Raw genomic sequence first — 7275 nt, 5'->3', positions numbered from 1 at the left:
ACACACACACACACACACACACACACACACACACACACACACACACACGCTGTCTCTCTCCCCCACGATCTCAGCTTCTACACACCCTCTTCTGGAGGAATCTCTCCCTCCCTTCTGGCCTGGCTGTCTCTTATTACACCTTCAGGTCTCCGTTAAAACGCCTCCTCCTCTAGTGGGTCTTGTTTCGCTACCAGCTTCCTGAGGATTCCTGCAGCCTCTTGCTCCTCCTGTAACAGGCTCATGTCACTCTGCATCTAGCCATTTACACCTCTGGGTCCCTAGCCAGACCTCAGGTCTCTGGATGGGGACGCAGTCGATGCTGTGCACTACTGGGACCCCCAGGCTCTGGCTTATGAGGTGGGGGAGGGGGACCATCACTAAGAGGAGGACACAGGAAGAGGAACAGTTTTGCAGAGGACGATGGGGCACTGGGTTTCGGAAGTGGAACTGGAGTTCCCATGGGCTTATGGAGGGTGACATCCAGGAGGCAGTAGGAAGCAGGCCAGAAGCACGGGAGAGGTCTGGTGGAATTCTTGGGATCACTGGATGGTCACTAGCCTGCAGGGGTGAGGCAGGCATCAGATTTGAGTGGCATGAATTGAGTCCATCTTCATCTTTGGCCTTTTGATAGTGATATGGGCACAGATAAGTATTTGTTTTCTCCTGTAAGGAAAACAATTGAGCAAGGGAGATAATGAAAGACTCCTGATATCCTCAGACTGAGGGAGACAAGAGGGAGTGGTGGGGACTGTGGCAAACTAGAGGGCACTGGCCCCTTCTAAAGGGGCAACTGCACTCAATTCCTGCCAATTGTGGTCAATTAGGAATTATTCCATTAACTCAGCATTTACTGAGCACACAGGCAATGTTCTAGGCATTACTCTTGGGACTGGGGATACAGCAGTGAATAAGAAATGTGGGGTCCCTGCCTTATAGATGCAGAAAGATTGGGAGGAAGGTAATAAACAAGTAGCAAATAAATCATATTATTTCAAATAATGGATGCTGTGAAGACAAAGGAGTGGGCAGCTGGTTTAGACATGTGGTCAAGAAAAGCCCGTCTGAGGCGGTTACCATCTCAGCCAGCCATGAAGAGCTGGAGTGGAGTTGGAAAGGGCAGCGGAAGAGGAGGCAGCCGATCAGGAGGCGTGGTGGAGGAGGGGGGTTAGTCTAAGGGAACCGGAAACCCCGGAAGTATTTTCTTTTTCTTTGAGACAATGTCTCACTCTGTTGCCTAGGCTGGAGTGCAGTGGCTCGATCTCGGCTCACTTCAGCCTTGACCTACTGGCTCAAATGATCCTTCCATCTCAGCCTCCCAAGTAGCTGGGACTACAGGTGTGCGCCACCATGCCAGGTTAATTTTTGTATTTTTTGTAGAGATGAGGTTTCGCCATGTTGCCCAGGCTGGTCTAAGAGCCAAACTCCTAGGCTCAAGTGATCCTCCCACCTCAACCTCCCAAAGTAATAGGATTATACCTTGACCACTTGAGGCCAGGAGTTCCAGACCAGCATGGGCAACATAGCAAGATCCCGTCTCTAGAATACGATTACACCTAGCACCTAGTGAGCCAGTGTGTCCTGCCCCTTGGAAGTATTTAAGCAGGGAAGTGAATGTGGCCTCTGTGCCTCCAGGTTTCCTAAATTTTTTTTTTTAGCTAAGTCATAAATCTGGATATCTGTATTTTTATTAATTTATTTATTTATTTATTTATTTATTTATTTATTTATTTATTTATTGAGACAGAGTTTTGCTCTTGTTGTCCAGGCTGGAGGGCTGGAGTGCAATGGTGCTATCTTGGCTCAATGCAACCTCCGCCTCCCAGGTTCAAGTGATTCTCCTGCCTTAGCCTCCTGAGTAGCTGAGATTACAGGCATGCGCCACCATGCCCAGCTAATTTTGTATTTTTAGTAGAGATGGGGTTTCTCTGTGTTGGTCAGGCTGGTCTCAAACTCCCAACCTCAGGTGATTTGCCTGCCTTGGCCTCCCAAAGTGCTGGGATTATAGGCATGAGCCTGTAATCCCGGCCTGGATATCTGTATTTTAAATATTGGCTTATTTAAAAAATATCATACAGGCTAAACAAAACACTTTTTTTTTTTTGAGACCAAGTCTCACTCTGTCGCCCAGGCTGGAGTGCAATGGTACAATCTCAGTTCACTGCAACCTCTGCCTCCCAGGTTCAAGCAATTCTCATGCCTCAGCCTCCCGAGTAGCTGGGCCTACAGGCACACACCACCACACCCAGCTAATTTTAAAAATTGTTATTAGAGACGGAGTTTCCCCATGAACTTCCGGCCTCAGGTGACCTGGCTGCCTTGGCCTCCCAAAGTGCTGCGATTATAGGCATGGGCCATCACGCCCGGCCAAAACACCTTCATGAGCCAACTTTGACCCCTAGGTCACCAGCTTGCAACCTCTGATCCATCTGGCCCTTGGGCTATGGAAAGGGATGTTATAAGCCAGGGTGACTGGGAAGATGGTCAAGGGAAAGGGCCCTGGGGCTGAGTACCACGGCTGTAATCCCAGTGCTTTGGGAAGCCAAGGTGGGATGATTGCTTGAGGCCAGGAGTTCCAGACCCACATGGGCAACATAGCAAGATCCCATCTCTACAAAAAATTTAAATTAAAAACAAAAAAGAAATTAGCCAGGTGTGGTGGCATGTACTTATAGTCCTGCCTGTACCGGAGGCTGAGGCAGGAGGATCTCTTGAGCGCAGGAGTTTGAGGCTGCAGTGAGCTATGTTCAGCCTGGGTAACAGAACAAGAAACTGTCTTTAAAACAAAGAGAGACAGGGAGAGAGAGAAAGGGCCCAGGTTCCAGTGAGGGCCAGGATCTGCCTCCCATGCCTGCCTGTTTCCTTCTCTGGAAAATAGGAATTCAACAGCTGCCTGGCTGGTCTACAGGAAGCTTAGCTGGAGCTGGAAGAAGTCAGCAAAGGATATAGGAAGGGTGCTCTGGGCCCTCAGTACCCTTCATTTCAGCCCTGGAAGCCCAACCCTGGGGTCCTCACACACCAGCCCAGCCAACAAGCTCCTCTTCCTGGGTGAAGCCCGGGCAGCAAGTCAGGCCAGCCCACCGCTTATCAGCTCTGTGACTTCAAGCAACGGCCTTCTCCTCCTTGGGGACCCTGAAGAACCCACCTCCTGCTCCCCCAGGGCTACAATGAGAATTAAAGAAAATGAGGGGTATGCCTGACTCTGCTCACTTCAGGGCTGGTCTGTGTCTGTGGAAGGCCTGTTTTTATCTACTCGGCCTGTCAGAGCCCAGCTGTGCTCCCAGGAGGGGGCAGGGGAGGAAAGGGCCTGCAGCAGACACAAAGCAGCAAAAACTGACCCTCAGACACGCATGTTTGACCCACAGCGCTAAACACATTTTAAAATCAGTTTTAAAAAGGAATTAACTGATTAACTTCTAAACATTAGAAGATTTCATTTGACAGTAAGATTTCCAGCTTCTCTTGGAAAACTAAAATTTGGCAATCTGAGTGTGCTTCCTGCCTGGCAACGTTCAGCTGGAGCCCCGAAGGGACAGCCTCCTTAGATGGGGGTGTACTCCCCAATCAGCCACAATCCGCCCCCTTCCCCATGGTGTCCTAGACACTGAGGCTGACTGTCTGCTGCCATCAATCATGGAATTTGCACTGTCGTTTTTCTCACAGCCGGCCTTTCATGTATGTCACCCTCCTGGCCTGTAGCCACCTGAGTTTGGACCCTGGACCTCAATGCCAAGAAAGGCAGGAGGTGACCTTGTACAAATCAAGCCCTTGCTATGTGAAAATCCCACCCACCTGCCAGGCAGGTGTTGTAGTCCTGTTTTCCAGAGGAAGAAACAGGTTCTGAGAGGCAAGCTTGGCTCAGCTGATAACATGCCCCTTTTGAAAGTCCCCAGGCTTCCCCATCTCCAACTTGTATTTTCCAGCCTCTGAGATGGGATAAAGTCCAGGGTAGGGACAGAGAGCCTGGTCAGGGAGGTAGAAAGATGTGGGGTCAAGCCCCAGCTTAGTCACTGACATCCTCTATGACTCTGAGTGAGTTTTTCTACTCGGTGGGTCTCAGTTTTCCAATCTGTGAAATGGGGGAAGGGAGGTAGTTCTATCTGGAAGAGCTATAGGCCAGCCCTGGGTTTAAGAAATGCCCCAAGACCATTCCCAGAGGCTCTACTGCTCACAGTTCTGCTGGGCCCTTCCTGGATCTTAGGGAGGCCTGAGGATCCTCGAGCTGCTTCTCCGAGAGGCAGCCCAGGCCTGGGGCCCCACATTCTCTCCCTGCAACTATCCCATTAGAACCCAGCTCCATTACCTGGGCCCAGCATGCTCACTGACTTTCTTTTTTTTAGACCAAGTCTTGCTTTGTTGCCTAGGCTGGAGTGCAGTGGCATGATCTCAGCTCACTGCAATCTCCACCTTCCCAGGTTCAAGTGATTCTCCTGCCTCAGCCTCCTGAGTAGCTGGGATTATAGGCATGTGCCACCACACCTGGCTAATTTTTGTATTTTTTGTAGAGACAGGGTTTCACCATGTTGGCCAGGCTCGTCTTGAACTCCTGGCCTCAAGTGACCCACCTTCCTCTTAAAGTGTTGGGATTACAGGCGTGAGCCACTGCACCCTGTCTCAGTTTCTTTTTATCATCTGGATCCCACAACAATCTCATGAGGGTGGTGTTATCATCCCATTTCACAGATGAGGCCACTGAAGTCAGAGGGAGAAGACTTGACCAAGGGCACACAGCTGTGGTGGGAGGGAGGAAGGCTGTGGTTCAAAGGCAATTGTGCCCAAGCACAAAGCCTGGGTTCTTTCTAAGGTTGTGGACACTGACACTTGGCTCTTTTTTTTTTTTTGAGACAGAGTCTCACTCTGTTGCCCAGGCCGGAGTGTAGTGACACAATCATACCTCACTGTAGCCTCCAACTCCCCAGCTCAAGCAATCTTCCCTCATCAGCCTCCTAAGTAGCTATAGGCATGCGCCATCACACCCAGCTAATGTTTATGTTTTTGTAGAGATGGGGGTCTTGGTATGTTGCCCAAGCTTGTCTCAAATTCCTGGCCTCAAGCAATCCTCCTGCCTGGGCTTCTCAAAATATTGGGATTACAGGTATGAGCCACTGCACCTGGCCTGACACTTGGTTCTTAAAACCCCCTTTCTCGTTTTTGAGGTCAGGCCAAGGCTCCTCCCAAGTAACAGTGCCAAGGAGCACACAATAGAAGAAGCAGGAGCTCCCCATGCCCCTGCATACATTCCCCCACCTGTGGGAATGTGCACACCCTATGAGCAGATGAGCCTGCACACTTGGGCACAAACAGGCTGAGTGTGGCCCGACTGAGGCAGAAGGGAGGAATGACTGCTAGGTATGTGGGTGGGCTCACCTGCTGTGCAAAGGAGTGAGCAGACTGCTTGTGGATATATGTACCAGCTTGGGCCGCTCTGGGGCCAGGACCTGGCTCCTGTGGTCTGCTCAAGAAGAGCTTGTTTTGCGTATGTCCACCATGCATGTGCAGAATGGCCTGTGTGTTTGTGCCTCATGGGGGCTACTTTGACCCTGTGGGTATCTCACTCTTGGGAGAGCTTATCTGGGTGTTGCACAGGCGCCTGCGTCCTGCTCCCAGGGAGAGCAGCAGCCTCTGCGACTGCCCATTCAGGCCACAGAGACCTGGCCAGCCATTCCTTTCCCTCTAGGATTTCTTTCCAGCATGGAGCCATCCTTACACCCATAAACAGGGCCAGAGCTGCCAAGCACCTGCAAATACCTCTTCCTATGCTGACAAGACCAACAAAGGCTTGAGGGGCTTCAGTAGTCGTGTATGTCTAAGAATCTCAGTCTGCTGCCCCTTGTCCCCTTCTCTCCTAGTGCCCTCAGAGCCGCAAAGTCTCCTGCTCTGGGATGTTGGGGGGAGAAGGAATCTAAAGGTTTTCACCAGACCTTCTTCCAGAAATGGTCCTCAGACCATACATACATACATACATACATAGGAGGGCAAGAAAGGACGTTCATGGACATGCAAACGTGGGACAGTGTGGGTGGGAGTGGGCAGCACGCTAAGGAGTGTGTGTGTAACAGGGAGTGTGTGCACAAGGGTGGCAGTCTACTCCAGGGTCTCCGGGTATGCAAGGGACACCATGAGCAGGGGTGAGCAGGCCAGGGCAGGGTGGCCCCGAGTGTGTTGTGATCGGGGAGTACTGTTGAGTGGACCATGCTGTGATCCGCGATGGCTGGTTTGAGTGCGTAGCTGTGCCTGGGTGTGTACGCAAGGCTCCCACCCAGTACCCTGGGTGACAGGTGGCTGTGTGTATGAGTCCAATGGAATGACCAACAGCCATTGTGTGTGTGCGTGTAGACCTGTGGCCTCACTGGAGGAAATGAGGTGCCCGTGCGTGAACGCGGTGGTGAGTGTGTGATCGCGCCCCGGAGTGTGTGCCATAATGGGTGTGACGGCGAGTGTGCTCAGTAGTGCGAGTGGAGCCAGTGGAGCGTTGAGCTCGCTCCGGGGAAGATGAATCAACGCGGGAGGACGCCCTCCCCCCAGTGGCGGGAAGCGCCCCCCTCCCGCGCGGCCGTGCCGAACAAAGCCAGCGGGCGGCGGCGAGGCCGGGCGCGGGGCCGACCCCGCAGCCAGGGCAGCCTGGCCCGCCGGGCCCCTCGGATGTTCGGCCCGGGGCTGCGGGACCCGCCCCCGCCCCGCCCCACCCGCTCCGGCAAGGAGCCTGGAAACAAGACACCCACCGCCCCCTGCCGCGCGCACACACCCGGGTTCATGCCGCGCGCGGTGTCTGAGCCCCGCCGCCGCGGGGCTTCGAGGACCCTGGACAGCGGCTCTGGGGCGGCAGCCAGCGGATGAAGGGGCTGCCGCCGCCCGCCCAGAAAGACAGCGGGTGTGGGCGCGGCGCTTACCAGGCAGTGCCGCTGCTCCGGCTCCTGGGCGCGCTGCGCCCCGGCTCCGGCCGCCGCCGCCGCCCGAGCGGCCTCGGCTGCCTCCGGCCGGGCTGGCGGGAGGACCCGCAGACTCCGCGCCGCCGTCCCCTGCGCCGGCTCTGCGCTCCCGCCCCGCGCCCCGCCCCGGGCATGCGCACTGGCTGCCCGGCAGCCTCGGAACCGGGAGGGGGCGGTGACCGCGGGGAAACCGCGGCCCGAGGGAGCGAGGGAGGGGCGCCCCTCGCTAGCCAACCGTAACTGCGGTCCCTGGGCTCCTGGGTTCCGCGCCGTCCTCGGGCGGGTTCCCACTTCACAGACAGGGAGACTGAGGGCCGGAGAGGCTGCCCCTTTGCTGCGCGCTTGCTGA

The 7275-nt window shown here is 54.3% G+C and overlaps 1 protein-coding gene across 1 annotated transcript in view; it reads right to left on the bottom strand.

Moving 5' to 3' along the window:
* GPRIN1 (G protein regulated inducer of neurite outgrowth 1) overlaps positions 1–7039 on the bottom strand; it is a 14466-nt gene extending 7427 nt beyond the window's left edge. The window contains exon 1 of the mRNA XM_023185026.2: positions 6888–7039. The gene's annotated coding sequence lies outside the window, so the exon portion shown is untranslated. The remainder of the gene's footprint in view (positions 1–6887) is intronic.
* Positions 7040–7275: the final 236 nt, after the last annotated feature.

This window comes from Piliocolobus tephrosceles, chromosome 4 (assembly GCF_002776525.5).
Source record: "Piliocolobus tephrosceles isolate RC106 chromosome 4, ASM277652v3, whole genome shotgun sequence".
Lineage (NCBI taxonomy): Eukaryota > Metazoa > Chordata > Mammalia > Primates > Cercopithecidae > Piliocolobus > Piliocolobus tephrosceles.
This window is presented reverse-complemented; position numbering and strand designations above follow the sequence as displayed.